Source organism: Siniperca chuatsi, linkage group LG23 (assembly GCF_020085105.1).
Source record: "Siniperca chuatsi isolate FFG_IHB_CAS linkage group LG23, ASM2008510v1, whole genome shotgun sequence".
NCBI classification, from domain to species: domain Eukaryota; kingdom Metazoa; phylum Chordata; class Actinopteri; order Centrarchiformes; family Sinipercidae; genus Siniperca; species Siniperca chuatsi.
In genome coordinates, this window is record NC_058064.1 from 9,573,104 (window position 1) to 9,598,377 (window position 25,274).

The 25,274-nt window shown below is 38.1% G+C and overlaps 1 long non-coding RNA gene across 2 annotated transcripts in view; it reads left to right on the forward strand.

Annotated features, from left to right (window-relative positions):
• Positions 1-5,541: 5,541 nt before the first annotated feature.
• Positions 5,542-25,274, forward strand: part of LOC122871509 — a 61,517-nt gene continuing 41,784 nt past the window's right edge. Inside the window, exons 1-3 of one of the 2 annotated variants that reach the window (XR_006376883.1) lie at positions 5,542-5,927; positions 6,073-6,124; positions 6,411-6,486. This is a non-coding gene — a long non-coding RNA (uncharacterized LOC122871509). The remainder of the gene's footprint in view (positions 5,928-6,072; positions 6,125-6,410; positions 6,487-25,274) is intronic. The other variant, XR_006376884.1, reaches the window with a different exon arrangement.

The following is a 25,274-nucleotide window of genomic DNA, read 5'->3' on the forward strand; positions in this document are numbered from 1 at the left end:
CAAATTAGTGTATTTCCCAAAATGTTGAAATATTCTTGTAACACATTTTGTCTCATTTGTTTAATCTGTGTAAAATACAGTGCTGGAAAACACACTCGTGCTGGGTTTTTCTGTTCTTTTTTTCAGTTTTTTCCCCAGTCTGTCACTAAGCTTTAATGCCAACCTACGGCACTGGAGGCATTTGTCACAGTGCAAAACCTGTTTAATACTAAGTGATGTAAAAATATTGGATGGATGATGTGGTCTGATGTGGCTTTAGTCAGAGTCAATCTGTACTGTTTGAACTAATTGCTTTTGGTTGGCATTTACCTGCAATGTCCCTTTTAAATTTCAGTGTACAGTATGTGTGTTTGGAGGGCAGGGGGTAGTAACATGGAGATCACACACATTGCATAAGCCTTCCCCCTCACCCTCTCTGTAAATTATCTCATCTCTGTCATTACCCAATCTTGTGAGTCTGTCTCCCCACCAGGCTTGCTGCTAAAATGCTAATGTGGTCCGTGCACTGCAATTACTAAACACACACAAACGCAGAAACACACACCTCTCCCCCTGTCACCCATTAGGGGGGCATAACAACCCCTGTGCTGCGCCTCGCTTAAATCAATGAACAGACTTCACTTTGGGGTATGTCTGAGACATTATATTAGTCAAATTAAAATCAAATTAAAAGCATTTGCTTTGGCTGTCCAAGAGGGGTGAGGGAAGCAGATGAAGGAAAAGAGGGGGAAGGACTGAGAGATGAAAGCAATATCTGGTTTTTAGCTGTGTCGGTTGGTCGGTCCACCACTTTGGTCCAGACTGAGATATCTCAACAACTAGATGGATTGGCAGACGATGTCTACTAAAGAGTTCATTTGTGGTTTTGTGTGAAATGTTTCAGCTACTGGATGGATTGTAATGAAATTTCATACACAGTCGTGTCCCCTTCAGGATGAATTGTAATAGCTTTGGTGATCCCTTAACTTTTCATCTAGCACCATCATCACATCAAAATTTGAATTTGCTCCGTACTTTGGTTTATGATTAAATACGTGCAAAACTAATAACATTCCCATCAGCCTCAGCTGTTGCTACTTTGTGTTTAGTGCTAATTAGCAAATGTTAGCATGCTAACACGCTAAACTTAGTCTTAGTCTTGTTTTATAACAAAGAAGAGAAAAGCTGCAAAAATATAGTATCTCCTTTGGGTCAAATTAAATAATGCCAATTAATATAGTGGCATTTCTTATTTATAGTACATTATGGGATGAACTGAGGCAGCTGGTTTATCCCTTGTATTGTTGAGACTTGAACGTGATCCAACTCTCTCCATGCAAACATAATGCTCTCTTTCTCTGTCTGGCTTTTTTCTCTTTCTGCCTCTTCATCTTAAACAAACACACAAATACACAGACGAATTGATCCTGGATTGCAAAAGTCTTCACTTTATTATGGGAGGGTGGGCACCATCGCCCTGTGGAAAAAGCTCATTTTTGCAGCTTGTATATACAGTTCTGATTCCTTCAGACACTATCTAAAGCTTGTGATCATAGGTGAGTTATAAGGTATAACACTCATACCTCTGAGCGTTTAATTTTTTGAAATTCCTGCATTTTTGGTAACATAGAGACACAGAGAGAGAGAGGCAAATTACATGTGACAAAGGTCCTAGTCTGGAATCAAACCAAGGACGTCACAGCCACATGATAGGCGCCTTTAGCCAGCCCAGCCACCCACACACGGATTATTGTTGAAAAATTTTTTTAGATGTGGAGACACTAAAAAATGTAGTTCAACATGGCTGGGGTTGGTGGCTGACTTAATTTATGCTGATTAATCTCTACAGCTCATAAACACATTCCTCCTAGTGCTCACTGAGTTGGGCTTTGCTAAACAGCAGAATGATTCTTGTTAACAGCACATATCATGTTACATTTTTAGGTATTTGTTTCTTAATTTTTCATGCAGGCATAAATAGACACACAGTCATTCAATGGTTTTGAGGTAGGCATGCATGTTGTTTTGTGTGAGACAGAGGGGGGAAAAAAATCTTGTTTGTATGCCGTTGCCAGGTAGAGCTCTGTAGGGATTTAGTTATGAGTGTATGACTGTGCATGTATGTGTGTATTTTGAAGAAATTACTATGGGAGGCTGGGTATTTACCCTGCATGGCAAAATCATTTTGTTGACTGTGTGGAAAATCAATGACATGTCTCTTTCTCTGCCTGGCTCTGCAGAGCCCAGAGGCGGTCCACGTGGTCCACATGGTGGCGCTCTGACTCAACATCAAATCTCTCTTTATTGTCCCTGACACTTGCTCCCGTTCTCACCTGATTCCCTCCTCTCTTCTACTTCTCTCTCCTCCGTCACTATCTCTTATGTCCTCTTGTGCTTCTCTCTGTTTTCTCTCTTCTGTTGACAGAGGCTGAATGTCACACCATCTGCCATGGCATGTTGCTGAGGGGGAATGTTTTATTAGCGCTGCTCTTGGCATACATCGTGGCCTGGCCTGGCTTGGCTGCACTGGCCCTCAGCAGGTGCACACACATGTAAAAAATTGCATGAGCATATGAGTTGATACAAGGTGAATTTTCTAATTTGAACTCTGAGCGGAATGAATTACATTTCGGTTTAGCCAAACTGATGGAGGGAAGTGGACGGGGGTGGAGAGAGAAAACGAGAAACGAGAGCGAGAGTTGGTTAATTCTGTCTGAGCTGGATGCCTCAGCCCCTAGTCAGAACATGGGGGCTTGTCTCTTCCAGTTCCAGAGAGCGCAGTGAAATGCCCTGTGGAGGAGATGCATGGGCAGCAACCAAAGGAAAGTCAGTTTGATCAGCACTCACATTCCTGTGTCAGGGGGCGGGGGGATTTTAATAAGGGTATTCAAATGTGTTTGGTTCTGTTTGTGTATGTGAGTTGGATGTGTGTGCGTGTGTGTGTGTGTGTGTGTGTATTTCATGTTCTTATATCCCGGTGGGGACTTTAGCCTGAATGCACACTAGGTTACAATTAGGTTAAGGTTAGGGTTAGGGTAAGGGTTAAGGTTAGGCACTTAGTTGTGATGGACAAGGTTAGGGTAAGGGGCTAGGGAAAGCATCATGTCAATGACTGTCCCCCACTGGGATAGTGAAACAAACGTGTATGTGTGTGTGCAGTTAGAAGAGAAGGAGTGTAGATTGGCTCTGATTAGACCCTGCATCACAAACACACATACACACACACATAGCCTGCTCTGTCTCTCTCAGCACAGACCTGGAAACGGAGCGTGATGGAGAAGAGGAGGGACGAAAATCAATCCTTCACCGTCCCTTCTTACATCTACCCGCTCTTCTCTTGGTCTCATTTTCTCCCTTCTATACTGACTCTGACACACACACACACAAATATATTGACATGTGTATTTTCCAAAGCGCCTCTCTTTGCTGTATACATGGCTATTGAACAGTGACCATTAACGTCCCAATATAATCACTCACAGAGACCTGTTCTCCCCCACAGCACAGCCATCAGACATGGTGTCCATCACTTCCAGGGAGATTCTTCTGTTAGTTTAACAGATTTTGGAGCTCATTATTATTATGTTAATTCACATATGATATCTGCATATTTTCACCTTGCACAGTATTGATCAGATGATTTGAAAAGCAAACCTATTAATGAAAATCCCCTAGAGATTGATTCTGTCTGTACAATAAAAGAGGCAATTTCTATTTTGGTTATACCCTCACTTTTCTCATGTAACATGATGTCGATTGATCGGTATGTTCTTGTGCACCAATTGATTTATGCTTCAGTATTGCTAAAATTAACTGGTACCGCAGCTTTATCGTCAACTTGTATCTCCCTTGTCACATGGTCACATGCACATATACATGTATGTAGTGCCAGTGACAGCTTCCCTGAGGCAAAAAGAAACTGTCATCCCTTCTGTCTGACTTGTATAAACCATTTGCCACAATCACTCTGCAGTACTAATACATACTGCCACTCTGTCCTACTGCATCCCTGCTTTAAAACACCTGCTAAACCTCTCTTTGTGATAGAAAAATATGTATATAGAACAAGAAAGATGTATGAACTATGTTTAGTATACGATAAATTGTATTAATCCCACACAAGGGAGGGTCACAGCAGCAAAAGGAAGTGCAAGAACAGATGCATAGTAAATGACCTTTAAAATATATGTCACAGGATCTAGTATATACAAAATGAAGCATGAAAAAAAGTTACTAAATACTAAATGTAGTAAGACAAAAATAATCACAAATAAAGTGAGTAAAGTTGCAATAAATAATTAAATGCAAAAATTACATTTAAACAAAATGCAAATAATACAAGAACAAGAAATAAAATAGTGAGATTATATGGTTTGAAGATTTAATAATATAACCAAGTTAGTAACAAAGTGAGAGCAATTAAATATTCATTACAATTATGTAACATGAATTGGAAATTACTGTGAACAGCCTAATTGAAATTAGTACTTATATAACAGATTGGCTATTAGTAATTTAACAGTATACTGTTAAATTACTAATAGCCAATCTGTTGCTATAACATTACTTTAATAAAAGTATGAGACATGGCAGTATGCACTTCTAACTCGTATGATTCAGCACATATCCAAGACAGCAGTGATTTTACCAGTGGTGGAAAGTAAGTATATTTACTGTACTTAAGTTTAAGTTTGAGGTACTTGTACCTTTCTTGAATATTTTTTATTTTATGTTATTTTATACTTCTACTCCACTACATTTCAAAAGGTTATATTGTAGTTTTTATCCACTACATTTATATGAAATTGTACTAGTTACTTTGCAGGTTTAATTTTGACATACTGAACATATGATCAGTTTATTAAAAAACATACTTTATAACCCAACAGTACATAAAGTAGTTATTTAGTTATTTTAAATACAGGGCTTTACCCTGTATTTAAAAGAGCAAGCTTTGCTTGAAACGTGTACCCTATTTTCACATTGTGATGTTGATACTTTTAGGCTACAGAAGTGAAGAGTCTTTTTCCACCAGATGATTTTAATATCAGCCTAAAGATTTTGTTAGACTATTGCACAAGCAAATCTCCTACCAAGCACACCAACAATGTTGATTGACCCCTGCAGTGGTGAAATCATTTACTGGAGTAAAAGTAGCAATACCTCACTATAAAAATACCGCATTAGAAGTAAAAGTCCTGCATTCAAAGTTTTACTTTAGTAAAAGTATGGATGTATCATCAACAAAATGTACTTTCAGTATCAAAAGTAAAAGTACTACTTCAGTATTATTGGATCGGTAAGTTGTGCTTTAATGTTGCAGCTGGTCGAGGTGGAGTAATCTATAATAATGCATCATATTTTATAAACTGATCATATGATTTTTATGTAAAATTTGGAATGTAACTACTAACTATAAAATAAAATAAATGTAGTGGAATAAAAAGACAATATATCCCTTTCAAATGTAGTGCAGTACAAGTATGTACAAGTAAGTAGGCCTAGACTACTAAGCTTTTTTGTACCACTGGACTTCAGTATAAGAGTATAGTAAATAATGGTCTGCCTGCATATCAAATCAAGCCCAAATGAAGTAGATTTAGGTGGCTGTCCCAACCTGTCCTCACCATAGACTGTATATGGTCCTTACCGATATGCATACTGTATGTAGGCCTATGTTTCTCTTAAATATAATTTTATGAGCTCCACAAGGGGTTAACTGCCAAACTCTCCTCCCGACTCAATCACTCAATTGATCAATTGATTGGTCAGTTCGGAAACTTGGCGTGTAGACACCATTTTTGACTCTGAAAACATTAGCCTAGGTGATTTAGTTTGGAAGCGCACCAACTTAAACTACCTTTAACGTACATCTAGCCAGTCAGCTAGTATGTGCGCATTAGCTTCCTTTGTTTTGATATTTTCAACCAACGTTGCCATAATGTAAGGTATGTTAGGCCTTTATAACCACAACAAAAACACTCCAACTGATGTAGCAAAGCACCTTTGTCCTAAGTGTAAGCAGTAACTGTGAAGGATAACTACTCAACAGTTAACAGGTTAATGTTCGCTTACTTTATTTCTAAACGTTAGCAGTTTACAGGAACCAGCAGCAGTGGAGACAGGTGGAGCTGCAGGTTCTCAGGTGAGGCTTTCAGATGATTTTTCTCCCGCCAATTGTTGTGTAGTTTTCCATGATGTACATCTATTTAACAGTAAATGCTTAATGATTTATAGAATATGTTTTCTTAGAAGTCTAATTCATGGAAACCAGTACAATTATTGCCTCTTGTGCTGTTTCCTCATGATAATGTTTATGTCCTTTCCCCAGGAACCCATTTCATCAGGAAATGCATTATATAAAGAAAATAAAACGGTTATAGTCCTCCAACTGTTTTTGGTTTATATACATTATAATATGAATCTATTAGGTGCAGAAAAGCAGGTACCAGTAGCAGGACAGGGACAAGAGGACAGAGGCAGAGATAAAGAGCAACAAGGTCTCAGGTGAGTGCAACTGAGTTTCAATTTTAGTCATTATAAGTGTGCTATATTTAAGCTGATATGTTTTTAATGTCTTCTTATGGAATACCGCATGACTTTGAAAAGTAGCTTTTATCACACGAGTGCCACTTTACCTGCGGGGCTGCAGTAAGCCATAAAATGTGTTTTGCAGGCAGTAATGTTTTAAAATGACAGTTTTCTAAGCTCACCAGTTTAAAGAGGAAAAAGCTTTAAATACATATTCATTTTTGAAAAATTCTTCTCTATATACTTCACCTTAGGGACAAGTTCATAAAATTGGTACAACTGACTTTGGCCTTAGTTTGAGCAGAGCTGCTGCACTTGCCAGTTCTTTGTATTCAAAGTCAGTGGTAGTAGTGGCAGTCACAGGATTAGATGGATTGTGTAAAGGCTAACATGTTGTATTGTGGTGACCTGTGCTAGTGTGCCTGACTATTTGTCTGTTTTACTTTGGCATGGCTCCATTTGTTTTCCCCCATCATGGGTGTGGTCTTTATTGTGTGATGCATTATGCACTGTTGCTATAGGCTTCAGGTAATTAAGTGACAATGTATTAAACTGCAAACACATGCTCATGTTGTCAATAATGTTGTCCTGTAGTCTGGCTCACTTGTGTTACTGTATTGCTTTAGAAGTAGGAATGCACACACACTCCACAGCAGTAATTGTAGTACATTTCAGTCATTTTCCATTTTCCATTATCATATACAAGGAAATACAATCTCTGACTCAGAGCGTACTATTATGGTAAAAAAAAAAAAAAAGATTATTTTTCTTAGTACAGAGGTCTTCTCATTTTTAGGAACAAAATACTTTCTATTGCACTCTGACATTTTAGTTTGTGACTGTGAATAGACTATGAATATGAAGTGCTTGGTTTGATGTACCAACCAGTAAACACAAAGTAAATATCTCACCAAATCAAGTTTAATTAATTATGGAAGTGGTAAACCATTATCACAGTAATTATTTGATTAATTATGCAGCCCCACTATTACTTAAATTGGGCTAATGGCTTTCACACCTAACCTGTTTGGTTTAGTTAAAACTAATTCTGGGGCATTTTCCTGCTTGGTTTGGTTCGTTTGGGCTGGTGTGAAAGCTGTCAATTGAATTCTGGTGCGGACTAAACTACCAGACCCAGACTGCCTTAAAAGGATGGTCTCGGTTACCTATTAGTCAATGTGACTGCTTACAGCTCTTGGTTTGTTTGTAAAAAGTCAGTGTGAACACGAACCGGACCAGAACAAAAAAAAGAGTAACTACGTATAGTATTTTTTTCCTTGGTCTGGACCAAACAAACCAAGCTACACCTGCTGTCCTTTGTTTCTCCCACTCATACATCCTCCACACTCTATTTGAATTACAACCAAGATATTCTGCAGGAAAGGTTGATGTGATTGATAGCGCTGCATGAAGTAGTGCCATCGAAGACAGCAGGGACTTCAGTGAGACGAGATAGCATCACCTCAGTCATTTTCTTTACCATTAACACATAAATCGAAACCCCTTAGAGTTGAACAGAGTTCAAGTTGTATGCTCTTGGTGTCATTCTAATTGGGAGTGACACTGATAGATCTGTGATTTAAAGTTTAAGTAAATTAGTGTATTTGAGAGGATGAAGGTGGCCTGCAAATACTTTGTGATCCTTTATTGCCCAAAAAACCCTTGCTGTCATTTAGCAGATAGTCAGGTTTGCTGCTTCTTTGATACTGCCAGCTCCAAAATTATGTGAAACCTCTTGCCACATACTGCCATAATTCCCCCAGAGGTCATTATTATCACCACATAAATCAATGTTTTGATCTCAAATAATAATAGGTTTGAAATGTTGGTCTGTGAACAAACACCCTTTGGGAACATTACAGTGGTGTGGGAAGTCAATCTTTTATTCATGTTTCCTTCTCTGCCGCAACTGCTTACATTAGTTGGTTTAGCCTGTTGTTTCTGTAAGCATGTTTGAAATTGATTGAGCCTGGCTGGTATGATTAAGCCAAAATAAGAGTCTCTATTTTCTCCAAATTAATGGATATGTTCGGATTTTTAATGATTTTAGTAGTAATACTCACGTGCCATATGTTCGTTAAGAGAAAGGTATTGGTTGCTGTAATCAGTTCTCCGTTCCATACTGGCTGTGATCTCCTTCATGACAACATGGTAAGGAAGAAGAGGCTAAAATCCATCGTAAGATATTTAGTTTAATATTTTAGAAGACTAAGAAAACTAGGAAATATTCACATTTTAGAAGCTTTTTAAGCATGTTTGTTCAAAAAATTCCTTGAACGATGAATCAATTATCAAAATAGTTGCAGATTAATTTTCTGTCGACCCAACTAGTTGATTAAGTAATTGCTCTAAAGGAAACACTGAAACAAAAAGAGGGAATTTCTTACCAAAGCGACTGTAACTTGATTTGGCTAACTCTGACTGCTGAAGTAAGTAAGTAAGTAAAGTTTATTTAGTATAGCACCTTTCTCAGAGCAAGGTCACAAAATGCTTCACAAGAGTAATATAATTAAAAATAAGACCATAAAAACAGTAAAAGAAACAACGATAAATCATAAGCAACAACACCATAAAAATCAGTAAAAAGAATCAATAAAACATTACAACAACAACAGACCTTAAAAACACACAAGATTACAAACACTACATAGCACGAGGCAAGTCAAAGGCCAGTTTGAATAAAAGAGTCTTCAGCTGCTTTTTAAAGGTGTCAACAGAGACCGCGGAACATAAGTCTATAGGAAGAGCGTTCCACAGTGTAGGAGCACTCCACTTCAAAGGCATGATCACCTTTTGTTTTTAGTCAAGCAGGTCAGAGATGTACACAGATGCCTGACCATGCAGGGCTCTTTATGTGAAAACAAGAACCTTAAAATGAATCCTGGACCTGATGGGAAGCCAGTGTAAAGACGACAGGATGGGTATGATGTGAGTCGACCTGCTGGACCTGGTCATTAGCCTTGCGGCAGCGTTCTGGACCATTTGTAGAAGTCCAGGGACGACTTGCTGAGGCAGGTGAAAAGGGAACTGCAATAGTCTAGCCAGGATAATATAAGCGTGAATGATTATATCTAGCTCAGGTTGTGATACAACAGCCCTGAGTTTAGCAATGTTTCTTCAATGGAAAAAACATGTATGGGTCAATGCTTTGATATGTTGGTCAAAGTACATAGCCTGATCAAAGACAATGCCAAGATTTCTGAGATTAGACTGTACAGCTGTAGAAAGGGACCCAATACACTGAGCAACCATGAGCTATCTGAAGCAACAATAAGGACCTCAGCCTTATCTGCATTGAGCTGTAAAAAGTTGTTAGCCATCCAGTCAGACAACTGTGCAGAACAGTCAGTTTGTCAGTCTCAACGGGCTTAAAAGAGACATTCAGCTGGACATCATCAGCATAACAGTGATCAGCGATAATTTGCTGACCATATGACCTAAGGGAAGCATATACAAAGAAAATAATAATAATAATGCCCAAGACAGAACCCTGAGGCACACCACAGGAAAGAGCAGTCCAGTGTGCTCCCAGAGATACCCACCCACTGCCCAAGCCTTTGAGTTTCATAGTAGCTTTGACTGGACTTGTACGAGGACACTGTATTTTGTCCTCCATCTTTTACAGTGTAGTTGTGTTAATAAAGCCTGGTTTACGGTCGACGCAGTGTCCCTGGCGGTAGGGTTCGCGGGCCAAAAATCATCACGCCTGTTGCATCGGGCCGCAAGCTGTCGCTGCGCTTCGTCGTGCACCTCTGAATTTTTGTAACTAGACGTCCCAGGCTCACGGTGCACTTTCATTTCAACGAGGTCGCCAAAGGTAGACTGGCCGAGCAGGTTTGCCTACAAACACCTCTACCATCCTTCTTTGAGAGACCACAGGGACAGCCAAATGACTCTCAGTTCATGGAAAGAGATCGCCACCACCACACTAGCAAAAGATGAGTAATTTTCTAAGAAAGTGTGGAAAAGTATGAGGGCTCGCCATGTTTGATAATAACATTCTTCCGGTAACACTTGTTGATTTCTTGCTTATTCACATGATTTTGTTTGTACGCCCCCTGGCATGTCGGAGAATATTGCAATGGACAACGGCCTCTGTGCATGGTCTGCCAAGGCACGCGCCACGCTGTCTCGCGCGAGTATAAACAAAGCTTAAGGGATCATTTAAAGGCCAGAATGAATACAACCACCAAGAACATAGCCTAGGATTTTTTTGGACTTAAAATGTAATTTGCTGGCAGCAGAACTAAAAAGATCCTCATTCACTCATAAAAATAAATATGTTGCTCACAACAACATACCATACAAAAACTATTTCTTAACATTGAATGTAGTATCTGTGTGTGTAGGGGTCTGGTATTCTAACCTCCACAACATATGAAGGATATAACTGGAACATACTGTCAAAGGCTGTTGGCAAGAAGCTAATTTTACTGTTTGGTGTATATCTCCCACCTAACAACAGACGAACACAAACACACACACACACACACACACACACACATACCAACATCCTTAGGAAGTCAGTTCTAAGTTTGGGTGCTGCTAAGTCTTGCCAGGAAACCCTATACCCCTCATTGTCCCCAGGACGCGAGCACTTCACATATGACATTTGAAGAAAGATGGTGCTGCAAGAGGGTGGCTGATGTCAGTGTAGATATCAAATATGTCTGTCAATGCCCCTATGTTGTATATAGAGGGATGTGTGGACTAATGCATCAGTGTCAAAGTGCTGACTGTGTTCTGAATGTGTTTTAAATTGAAAGTCTGCTGTATTTACTGAGTGTGAAGCTAACCATGCAGCAAGGTGTGAGGTGTTTGATGCTGCAGGGTTCAGGAAGAGAATCAAAGGGATGCGAGTACCTCACAGTGAACTCGCACTTCCTGACTGTCTGGTGGAAGGTTGACACTGTTGGCTGCAGGGAGGGTGACTTTTGTCCAAAATAACCAATGGCCAGTGTCCTATATCTATGCTGTGGGGGGTGTAGCCAGGTGAAGCCGCTTCAGATCTGCCCTTGTCAACTAAAAGCTCAAAGGTCACATCAGCAGTTGTTAAAGACTGAATGTTTGGGGTCAGCCAAAGGTCGTGTGAGTGTTTAAATAATGCATTTAAACAAAGCATTTCAGTTATGCAAAGTGTGTGTGTGTGTGTGTGTGTGTGTGTGTGTTAAAGGCACTGCAAAAATGTAGATTATATAATTTTATGCTAATTCTGGCAAATTAGCTAGGGCTTGAACTTGGCTGCCTCCTTATATTGTGATAGTATCTTTTGCCCGCATACCATTATGGGAATTGGGGAAATTCTGTAAACACACCTCTGTTGACCTCTTGGCCATGATGCCAAAATGAATAAACATGAGAGCTCTGGTACAACAAAGGGGCGATGTTGCACACTGGATCAGCTCTCTGTCTGCGCCCAGCAAAGCCAGCTAAACTTTTCCCACTAGTGTTATTCCAGCCATGACTCTTTCCCAGCTTCTTCTTTGACTACTGACATTTTCCGCAGAAATGCTTCTCCCTTATCACAGTAGTGAGATAAACACCACTACGCTCTGTTGGCTCCACATAATCTTACCTCAGTGTTTGATTATTGCTAATTGACAAAAATAGATGCATATTAAATAGCAGGCATTATTCATCTGTAATTAAGCCTTGAGAGTGAAAAATACTATTAAAAATAATTCACCCCACAAGCTTAAGATCATGATGTAGGCTTAGTTGTAATCAATGTGTTGTTTATGTAGTGTGCTAACAGAATGATTCATGACTATACTACTGGCATTATACGTGTAATGATAGATGTGTAAAACACCATATAAGTACATGAGGTCAATCTTAGGGAAGTCAACTACAATTTGATTGGTAAAAGGAACAAATCAGCAAATAACTTCTACTGTATTTAATACAAATTCTAACAAGTAGTTCCTGATCCAAGTACAATACAGTAGATAATAAGCTACTTTTATAACAGACTGCTAGATCATAAAACAGTAAACAGTAACTAATCTTTTCTTCCTCACTCAGCCATATCTCCTAGAAATTATTTCTATATACTACTAATTTGCAACAGGAAATATTAAGGGAAACGTAATGCCGAATTACGTTTTTTATGCACGTAATGAGGAAAACCTTTTAATGAACACAAGTCGCAAAATGTTGAGTAGAGCTGCAACAATTATTCGATTAATCGAGTCGATTGACAAAAAAATCAATCTGCAACTATTTTGATAGTCATTTTTTTCCAATGATAGCTGACTGAACGCCCTTGAAAGAGAAAGAAGTCAACACTGCTTTGTCTTCATATAATAATCAAAATAAAAAACAGCAAACACACAGAAATGACTGCATTCCCTTCAAAGCAAAGAAGGATGAATGTGTTGCATTCAAGCAAAAATGTCAAAAATTTCATTGTCTACAGCGTCTTAAATTTGACGAATTGCTCCCTTTCTTTGTCAAATATGACAGTAAATTGAATATCTTAAGGTTTTAGACTGTTAGTCAGACAAAACAAGTTAATTGAAGACATTACCCTGGCCTCTGAGAAATTGTGAATGCCATTCGCGTAATTTTAACATTTCATAGACTAGTTAATTGGCAGAGTAATCAATGGTAAAAGTTAGTCGCAGCCCTAATGTTGATACTGAACAAATCTGCTAAATGTTCACTCACTGACAGCATATTTCACTTGTTTTACCTACAATATACACTTTTGCGAAACAATATCGTAACAACATGATTCGACTTTTTTATGGTTATATTTAGGCACTCGCTGTACTTGGTTACGAAAAGTTCATCTTCTTGGTTTAATATCAAAAAAGTCAACAGTGATTTGAAGCACGAGACAGGACGAGTTTACTTTATTAACATTTATGCTAAACCACAATCTTTTGCTAACTTTAACCAAAGTGCTTTTGTTGCCTAAAACTAACCACAGTCATGACTCAGCATGCGACGCTCTCTGTGGCATCATGGTCCTGCGCTTTGTATGCCCACCATCCGACCCGACCATCTCTCTGCGATTATGGAAAAAAAATGTTGCAACTGAACATAATCCAGGTTACTATTATGTTTCCTGCTAAATGTAATTAGCAGAACAAATTGGTAGTATAGAAACATCATTTCTAGGAGACAGGGTTGCCTTTTTACATGTTCATCGGTTACTATTTTTGTGTCCCTTCAAGTGGTGCATTATACTGAGTTGATACTAACAATATGTTTATATCATGATTAGCTTGCTACCATTACTTACCATTTGTGTGTCCCCTCAAGTAAAGTAGAACATCATCCTACCAAACTGACAAGTAGCTACTTAGTGTTAATTAGAAATGTACCATTAGTTCATTAATGACACAAAGCCAGCAGAATCCTCACAAAGCAATTTTATTTTAATTATGTTTAGAGCAAATTTACATTAATATGCATATGTGATATTATTAACTAATACAGCCTGACTAGATGCTCGCCAGCAAACAGCTGCATTTTTATTTACTGTACTGTGGTGTGTTTTGAGTCACAAATGTTCATGTTGGCCTCCTCAGTGCATTCATTATCTTCATTTCTTGCAGCTGCAAAATACTTTTTTTTTACCTTTTCAATAATGAGCAAACGGCTGTTGCTCACAATTTTAAATAAACCTTCATTAGAAATTAAATCAATTCATCTCGTAACTTGCTAAAACAGATGCACATTACTGTAATGGTAAAGTAACACCTTCGGTAAAACTTGTTACCATTTAATTTTTCTCAACAAACAAGCTTGTTTTGCTGAGATTACAAATAAATATGACAAATTATTTTCTTGTAATGACAATATTGAAGAAAACAGACTTGTTATATTGACTCAAATCAAGTTTTTTGTGATAAGAAAATCTTTAACCATGCTCTCTTTGGCCCTTTGTTAAGGCCTGCACTGAAAGGTAGTATTTATTGGGACAATAGAGCGGCTGATGTTTTGGTTGTAGGCCTTCCTCAGAGTCTGAAGTCACTATGTGGTCATCAGTAGGGGGCTGATGGTTCATCTGAGTGCTCTGTGTGAGGCAGGGTCTCCCGTAGCTGAGGACTGAGAGTCTAAATGACTGTTTAGAGATGGAAGCATGGTGCACTATGCTATTGATGGAACCACCAATACATCTAAATGCATAGTGAGCACAACAAACTGACATACGAGGCTCTTATGGGTGTGCTTGTCTGATTGATTGTTTGCTTGATGACAGAAAAATAATGCCAGCATATAATCACCGATCAATTTGTACTAGAAAGTAGGACAGAGGCAGAAAATACAGCTTCTTAAATGATACTTCGTCACATAACGGGCATGTGCAGCTGTCAGTAAATGCCACGCAGCAGCGAGAGGTGCTTTTACCATGGAAACAGTACACTTATTTGAACGGTCCATTCCAGCAATTTCTTGTGATGCAATATTTCTATTTTTATTTTGTTGCCTGGTATTCGTGATTTTCATTGCCGTCAGAGTTTTGATGTCACCAAATTGACTCCCAGCCATTTTCCATTATAATCACAGGCAATTCAACAAATAATGATTTTTTAAAAAGGGCTCGTCTTATCTGACTTTGAACTAGCTGAGAAAGAAATATTTTAAAATAATTGTAGTCCTTGTGGGTGACCTTCCTCTCCACTACTAACACAATTTCAATTAAGTTGTTGGCTAAATCCCCAAATCTGTTATTTCATGATATATTCATGGCTTGCTATATCTTTATCATCTTTATTATTGACATTACAGACAAAAGTGAGAATTTACTTTTACATGTATTTAGATATATCATATATATTGTGCATTTTAAAACAAATCATATGTGGATTTTTGTCAGCAGTAGTTAAATCAAACATTACATGACTACATATTAAGCGATAACAATCCTGTTTGTCAGTCAGGACAGTTTACTTTGTCTTCATCTGCAAGTAAACATGCCAGTGTATCAATATAAAGCATCAATAAAATTGGATCACGCAACACAAAAGCTGACTCTTTCAATAAATGTTGACTCAAAGCAGTGGACTTTTTTTCTAAACTGGGATGTTTGTATAACATGTTGTGTCCTTCAGCGTATCCACTTATGAATTTCTAATATTGAGAACAACACTTTGAAAAATACTTACGAGACGTGTTTGCTGAAACTCACCAATGATAGCTGACTGAACGCCCTTGAAAGAGAAAGAAGACAATACTGCTTTGTCTTCACATAAGGGATAGTCACCTGTATTCAACTTGACGGATTATTAAAAAAAACCCAGCAGACACACAGAAATGACTGCATTCCCTTCAAAGCAAGGGAGGATGAATGTGTTGCATTAGGACTGAAGCTTTACAAAGACCTCTATTGAAAAGGCAGTACTTAAATGAGTGACGGCAGCAGAGTCTAAAAAAGAAGCTCACTTTGTTATTTGCCAAGGTAGCATCTTTTCATCAAGACAGAGAAGCAGCATGCCTCCCAGAGAGTCGGGAATAATGTACTGTCTTTATTAGAAAGATGGCTTACATTCACTCTCTGAATTCCAGGGTCATGATAAAGCATTGTTTGAATTTGAAGCTTGATTTACTGTCCCATATTCAGGCATATGGTACTTTCAGAAAGCACAAAATGCCTTATGCTCATCAGCCCATTTTGGCCATATTTCTTCCCGCAGGAAGTTTTTGGCATCTCTTAGGAATGTAATTTTAAACTCATCTAACGCTGCTGAAGGCCTTTCACACACAAATCAATGGACATTGTGCTTGATGGCATAAAACTATATGCGGCTAAAACAAAACCAGCATTCTGTTCATCAGCCAGCTCCCAAATCAATGTAATGCTGTCTACCATGTGATTCAGTGTTGGCTTCATTGAATATTCCATGTTATCTATGGGAAACAAAATGCCTCTCTGAGGAAAATCCCGCTTTGTCTCTAAAGGCAGTATCTTGTGTGCAGATACGAATACAGTAAATATGCTAGAAACACACACGCTTACACAATTGCATTAATCTTTTGAGATTGCATGTGTAGTCTGGAGACTCTCCTCCCGAAGGAGCTGCACACTTATTAAAGAACACAAAAGAGAATAGTTTCAGCTCTGAGCGAGATGACAAAATCTCACTACTGACATGAATACTCAGACAGCAACAAGCACTTACCCCTTATTTCACTTTTGAATCATCGTCCTCATTACCATATACAAATGAGCAGCATGTATTAACATCTGGGGTGGCTAACGACTGGGCTGTTTGGGAAGATTGGTTTGGATTGAGTTCACGGTGTTTCATTTGCTCGTGGTTCTCTGGAACACAGTCAGTCGAGTCCAGGAGGAGCATTGTTGGAAAGGATGGATTATAGTTCTGGATGAGCAAGATAATTTTCTTGTACTACTTTGAGAGATCCAGCCGAGAAACGGGGGGTAGTGAATGACTTCATCATATTGCACTCATCCGCAGTGAAAGCCAGTCAGGATTGGATCAGCTTAAACAGATTTGGGTATCAGTATCAGTCCTTGGTGTTAAGCAGTATGTCTCTCTTTTTATAGAGGCCTTATTGTGAAATATGATTGAGGATTCTGACAAATAGATGAACACTGTCTGCATTCAGTATTACTTGTTTTTGTTCTAATAGGGAAGATTTGTTAAATATTGTATAAAACATTCAATTTGTTACATCTATAGATGCTTTATGTCATGGTTTTAGTCCAAAAAATGCATAGTCACTGTGTTTGCAAGAAATTTCTAATAAAGCACAACTGCTCCTTAACATATCATTTAGAGGTGGAGGGGATGAAATGCAGAACATGGCAAAAGTGTGTTGTAGCCTATTTACCTGCTGGTTTGATACCCAGCTCCTCCTGTCCACCTGTTGAAGTGTCCTTGGGCAAGACACTGAACCCCAAATTGCTCCCGATGGTCAGACCTTGCGTAACTTGCATGGTAACTTGCTGCCATTGGTGTGTGAATGTGTGTGTGAATGGGTGAATGAGAGGCAAATTGTATAAAACAAAATATAAAATAATAAATTGTGCTTATGTACAGCCTCATAGAGCCGATAGTTTAGCTGTACACTCTTTGTCTTGTTTCATTATCGATGAATGTCTTTTTTTTTTTTGGTTTGTTTTTTTTATGAATCGTTTAGGCTATAAAATTTCAGGTTTTGCCAATTGCAGTTTCTCAGAGCCTATAGTGACATCTTCAGATTGCTTGATTTTATCTGATGTCCAGTCCAAAACCCAAATGTTGTACATTACAATTTACAATAATACAGTGGAGAAACGCAACAAATCCTGACATTTGGGAATCGGAACTATCAAATGTTTGATATTTTTGCTTGATTTAATGACGTAAACCATTCATCTTGTCATTTTAAGATGAATATATTGGCTAATCGTTTCAACACTAGTGTATTTGTTGCTTATTTCACAAAGGAGAGCATCTTGCTAAAGCTAGTATGAGCTATACTTCCACTTAAACTTCTCTCTAAACAAGGAATTGATTCCTTCCATTCAGAGCAGGAAGGTTAGGAAAGGCCATCCAATTCTGATGTAGCATTACAATCCTTAAATAAAAACTCAGCACTGAAACACCGTTCAAAACATCTATTGTTGATGTACCTTGCATTTCTGGCAGAAATTTGAAAGCAGCTTAAGGGCTCTATCGGCATAGTTGCTCATTTTTGTGAATCCAAGCACGGAAATTTGCATTTCTGAGCTCAGCCAATACGGATGAGTCTACTTAACCCAATGAAGCCTGCAGTCTATAAAACGTCTCCCCAATGCTTGCTTCTCACCCACTAAGTCATCACTGACTTAATAATTAAGAGGACTTGACCTGTAACCTTTATTTACTGCCTTTTTCTGCAGTAACTTTGCAGAACAGGGAAAAACCCTGATCAATTTTTATCTGTTTTGTTTTCTGTTAGTAGCAAATACTTATAAAATATAAATTCATTAGTTTATGGTTTAACAGTTTAATTATCTAAATCCAGAATCAATCTCAGTGAGAGAAGAGCTTTTGAGGACTGGCGAGCGCTGGCGATCGTAACCCTGTCAAAGTCACACTCCTTTGAATGCTCTATTTTCTACACATACCATCCACCAGGGGAGATGCTCCACATTTTATTCTTAGCATTTGTTCTCTCCAGGCCCCACCGATGATGTTCTTGAAGTGAGAATATCAAAGGTTCATGGTTCATTCGTCACATCGACCTCAGACTACCCACCACCCATCTCTTATGTCTCTTTAATGTCTGCCTTTAATGTCAGTGGACTCCAAATTCCCCAATGTACAGAAATGCATGTTAGTTGTACATGTTCCACAGGTACTGTATAGCCACGTATGGACAGTAACTGTGCTATGTGTGACAGAATTAGACCTACATCGGTCCCTGCTCTGTCTTTCTCATACAAATACACACACATACACACTTGAGGCCGTCCCATTATGCGTGCTGCAGGTCTGTGAAGTGAGTCCATGCTAAGAAAAGCTCCTGCATCCATTGATTTCTCCGATCTATTTTCCTTTTTAGCTCATCCCAACCACTGAGTGCACTGCTATTTCCTTCACAGTGTCATGGTGACATGTAAAGACACATGTGGCGTTGCTGACGTTGTGTGTTCTAGACAGATTACCAGTCCTGAAATAGATCAACCTTTTTGTATTTCTCTCCCCCATCACCCCTTCATTCCCATTTATCTACTGTATCTATCTCACTGTCTTACTGTCTCCCACTCTATGTTTTTGCTATCAAATACTATCACCAATGCTGGGTGAGATTGTGTGGAATTATGGATTTGTATCAAAGGTCACAACTGTCTTGTGTCTTCTAAGGATTAAATACAGCAGGGCAAATCTGCAGGGACAACACTGAGGGGGATAAAAGGAACAGCACTGTAAATTTGACCCAGACTGGCCCGTTATATTCGACCCACAGATACTCCATTCTTGTATCTGCCTCTCATAGTATATACATACACTATGTTGAATTAAGTGTTGTTAGAGATATGCTTGAGCCTTTAACCTATTGTTTTTGTATCTTTACAATAAAACAGAAATGGGTACCACTTTCTAATAAGGCACTGTTTACAAGAGTTTATAAGTTGCAGCAAACAATTTTATTAATGGTTAATACATCATTTACTAATGAGTTATAAACCAAAGCTTTTGTTAATTTTCAAACCAGGCAACCCAAAAGTTAAATAATTTACTAATGCTTATATAATATATTAACCATTATAAAAACATTTGTTACAACTTATATACCCTTTACAATGGATGCCTTATTTGAAAGCTGTACCAACTTTTTTATATATATATATATATATATATATATATAATATATATAGTGCGTATAACTTCTACCATCTGCTGTTGACAAGGTTTCTATGTCCTTAACGGTCTTCTTCTTAATAATAATAATAATAACATTTGATAACATTGGGGTACTGATTTCAGCCATATTGCCTATTGACTTTTTTGTTAGTAATTCTGTTTTTAAAACAATTATCACTAACTCACTCTCTGACTTTGTGGATATGGGTTGTTGACATAAACCATCCTGGCTAAATATTGCCTCTGCTTATTTCCGGGATAACTTTATTTCCATTACAACAAAGGTTGTTAAGAACTTGCCTTGGTGACCTCATAATGCAACAGGACAGATAGGACACCATTCAACACAACATACAAATGAAGCCTTTATATAATAAAACATGTTAAAATACACAAAATGCCATGAAGAAAATGTAGAAGTTGAGTAAGACAAAATGTACCTTAAAGTGCCAAAGGTTCACTCAAGAATCGAATCTAAACATATTAAAATTCGCAAATATCCCAAATAATTTCAAAGAAAACTCTCCCTTTTGGTCTACTTTACTGTTTTTGTTTTTGTTTTGTTTTTTGAAATACAAATACAAAATCAAAGTTTGAATTGCTCCTACAGTTTGGTAGAAATTGCAAATGTCATCATCAAGAGACATTTGCATTTTGCAAAAAAGGACCCTAGCTATATACCCTAGTTACATGGTATGCATATTAGACCACTGGCCCACCAGGATGCCTTAATATGTAACCCATCTGAAGTTGTGAAATTTGTTTATTACCTTATCATCTGTCTCAAGGATAAGGGGAGAGACAAGATAATGGGGGAGGGAATGAAAGGGGAAAGTGTCTCAATGGAGATGCGTAAAAACCGAGAGGATAGGGACAGAGTTGAAGCTGAAGTGCTTGGCACTCTGACAGCTGGTATTGTCAACTTGGAGACAGCGCCTCCCCACCTGCCTCCACTGTGCCAAGGAAAACTAATTACCACCACGTCAGATCTCTAGCTAGCAACAGCAACTGCCTTAGCTAATGTAACACCCAGCCTTGGTAGCCGAACAATGCAAGAGACATGTCACATCCTGGCAGGACACACGTGTGAAAGAACAAAAAATGTCCTATCACGCTCATTCAGACACAACTTAGAGGGGAATTCAGTTTTATGGTGTGACATTTAATTGAGTCAAACTTGTGCTTTCAGCCCTTTGTTCACCACAATTCCTGACTGACATTCTGAAAGTAGAGATTGTCTTATGTAATACTGAAATGGATGTGTGTGAAGCAAGTAACCGTCTGTCTCTCTCTGTGAGATGAAATGCCAAGGTAAAAGGGGTCTGCTTTGAGGTTAAATTTACTCTATCACCACCCATGATTATGAAATGCAATTTCATCAAATAAAACTGGGAACACTCGTAATGCTGCTTTGATTCACTAAATTATTTAATCCACTGCAAAGGCCATTGTGTACACACACTCATACGCACGCTCATACAATATATCTAGGTGCCTTAATAATATCTGTCCACAAACCTAGATATGGAAATGCCCCTGTCTGGCTTCACCTAAGTTGTTCTTTCATGCAACAGTCGTCCTTTTATTGATGTTGTTGGCTTGACAGACAGTTTAAAAGTTTTGTTAAGGGTGAACCTTGCAAGATAAGCTGTTGAAAATTTTGTAAATCAATTATTTTATTAGTCAGTTTGATGTGGCATTTGTTATATTTCTGCGGCTACACAGTAGAATTAGAAGTAGTTTTTTCTTTATGTACCCTGATGATGATATGATATCAAGCGTTAGCTAACAACAGACAGCATTATATCTGATTCTGGCTGACATACAGTGCCCCAAATAAATAGATAGATAAATAAATAAATACAATAATTTAAAGACACAGCTATATTATTTGAACAAGACTAACAGTCTACATCCACGCTAGTGGCTTTGAGGCTGTACTTAGGCATGTCATATAATATTTACTATGTTCACATCTTACTTTAGCGTGTTAACATGCTAACATTTGCTAAGTAGCACTAAACACAAGATACAGCTGAGGCTGATAGAAAATATCATTAGTTTTGCAGATATCTGGTCTTAAACCAAACTATTGGACATAAATTTAAATTTGACCTGATGACGATGATGCTAGATGAAAAGTTATGGGATCGCCAAAGTAATTACAATTCATCCAGAGGGGGACATGAATGTCGTCCCAGATTTCATGGCAATCCATCCAGTAGTTGAGATATTTCCGTCTGGACCGAAGAGGAGGACCGACAATCCTAGAGCCATGCTCCTACTGTGCGTGATTCTCCAATAGTTGGTGAGCAAATACGATCCACCATATAATTTGCTCAAATTAATTTGAAGGCAACCCAGACAGGCTAAAATATTCATAACATTCCTTTGCTGTGCCTCATTAGAGCCTTACCTTTATTCACGATTTCTCCATCTTTGCTCTTTAATCCGAAGTGCTTTCTCACATTACTTCTCACATGATTTGGTGTAATAATTATCTGTTTAGCGTGTCTCACTAGTTCTCTCCATTTTGTGTTAGCAAAGAGAACAACATTAGCCTAGTTTACCTACTACACTGAGAATTTTGAATTCAAACCAATCATTACAGATTGGATTTTTGATTTTTCCCCAAGTTTTAAAAGTAGTTCAAATTTCGAATATAAAGTTACATCCCTAAGCTGTCTCCATATTAGTGGCAAACACCAATATGTGTGAACACACACAGATAAACATAAAGACAATTGTAAATACCTCAATTCCCAGCAATGAGTTTCTGTTGTATCAATTGTTGTTGTATCATGACTAGCATAACAATTCTTGTTTTTTACGCAAACAAGAAGCATTCACTGATTTATTCACTGACAGAGCTACATCACATTCTGTCTGTTTATAATTGTACAGTTGATAAATTACGTGCGCCATGGAAACAATAATTTTCCATCACAGATGCTGTACTATGGCTTTATGTGAAAAGGTGACCATGACACATTGTTTTGTTCCCAATCTACGTCTACCATCTAAGTTCACAAAGGTCTGGGCCTTGTGATGAAACCTGCTGTCACTGAGAGGGTGTGGGTGGTGTCAGTTTTAAGCATATCATCTGTCCACACACACATGCTGTAGACACACACACACACACACACCTACCGCTTCCCTGTACTCATTTTGGCATCCAAGGCCAAGGGATAATAGTGTCACTGTGTGTAAGGTTTGCATGCGTGCGTATGGGTTTGTGTGCACTCCTAACCTGCCTCCAGGCTGCATGTGTGTGTGCGTTTGTGCTTGTGTGTGTGTTGTGTGCTGTTGGCAGGGGAAACAGCCAGACACATGGTACATGGCAAGTGTGTAAGCAAGTCCCAGAAACACCTGAGCCCCAGTGCTTGCGTGTGTGTATGAGTGTGTGTGTAAATGGGTTCCCTTGTTGAAGGGTGAGCTACTCACCACACCACCTGTCACTGGGTGTGGATGGTCGATACTGCCATTCTTACCAGCTTCACTCAAATTGGTCATTAGTATCAGTGTCAGCTCATTCTATAGGAAATCCTGTATAGAAATCTGTTTGTTTGCTGGGCATCACACCTTCCTGCAGCTGTAAAAACACAGGAGATTTCTCTTAGTTGAATGGTAATCCATTCATGGCATGGCAGGGTTTTTTGTATTTTTATTTACCTTTATTATTCAGGAGGGACTTTCACTGAGAGCAGTGCTCTCTTTTTCAGGAAGGCCCTGATCACATTCACACCTGGAAGCTGTCCAGTACTGGCCACAGGAGCTCTGCTGGAGCAGTTGGGGTTAAGGGCCTTGCTGGTAATGACGTAATGTGGCAAGCGCTGCTTTACTCCAGCACAGTATATTTTTAGAGCTTCAACTAACGACTATTTTCTTAATCAATTAATCTATCCTATTCTATATATTAATCACTTAATTGTTTTACAAGTTCTCAGAGCCCATCTTGTTTTGGTTGACCGACAGTCCAAAACCCAAAGATTCTCAGTTTACTATCATAGAGGACCAAGAAACCCAGAAAATATTCTCATTTGAAAAGCTGCAACCAGTGAATTTTTTCCATTTTTGCTTAAAAAATTACTTAATTAACTTTCAATCGATATATATGTATATGTATATATATATATATATATATAAAAAATTATATAATCTACTGTATATAATTTTTTGAGTAGCAGAAAGGGAACTACAAAACAAAATCTTATTATACAACCATGTGTTGTAAAATGATCAATAAATCTATCTTGTATCTTGAATACATATTTACATTGATTCTGAGTCTGTGGTGTAAAATGAATCAAAATGGAGTGTAATTCTCATAAACCTTTTTCTTAATTGCAATATTTAATACAAACCCTCATACAGAGTATTTTCAAATCACATTTGATGGTATGATTCTAGCTGCTTCCTAAGCATGACTGACATGCTAATTTTATATATTTATCAATAATTAGAGTCTGGATTTTGAAACTGTCTTTTTAGATTGATGCAGCATGATTTATTTCTGTGTATTTTGCATTAAAAATATATATCATTATATATTTCCTGAAATGTCATCATCTGCTTTATACAGAGGGCAGCTTGCATGCTGCTGTGCATAAAGCAGCTCTAAAGTCTAAGAATAGACCTTAAAACCCTCCTCTGCTAAACCGGAAGCCTCTATATTTAACTCATCTAAGTCTGGTTACCATGACAAATGAGGGACATGCATCCCAAATTGCATTACGAGGGCACTGTTATAGACTCCTATCTGGCCTGAAATTGGTTTGAAGATCAGATCAATAGATTCTAGACCTGGGAAGGTCATCAATATCATTACGATCAAACAATGATGATGCTATACAGCTCTGGTGCATTAGTCATTCTTGGATGTTAGCTGTAGCTTCAGTATCCAATAGGATTTATTCGCCTCATGACTGCTGACGCAATTTCTGTTCTTCTTATAGGCCACTGTAATTCAGTTCATTACAAGGCACCACACTACAGAATATGAAGGGAAAAATATAACTGATATATAAAAAAATGTTGAAAACATGCTTTGATGTCATATTTAGGTCAGCTTATTCACAGTCACTGCTAAAAGATCTGCCTCTGGCGACAAGAAACACGTTGCAGTCACATTGTGTGTATGCGTTTGTGTATTTATGTGCGTGTGAAATTTTATTTCTAGTGTTGGAAAGGCTATAAATATTCTGCTAATAATCCTCTCTCCCTCCCTCAGGCTGGTGAATGAGTGCTGCTCCAGCCAAGTGTTTTATATTCTGCGAGTTTTGTTCCTGATGTCGGCTTTGAACTTGGTCAAGACAATCTCTCATATATTGACATTTGAACATAGTGTGTATGTAGTATATAACAGGGGTAGAAGAAGTATTCAGATCTAATACCATAATGTAAAAATACTTCATCACAAGTAAAAAGTTCTGCATTCAAAAGCATTAAGTAAAAGTA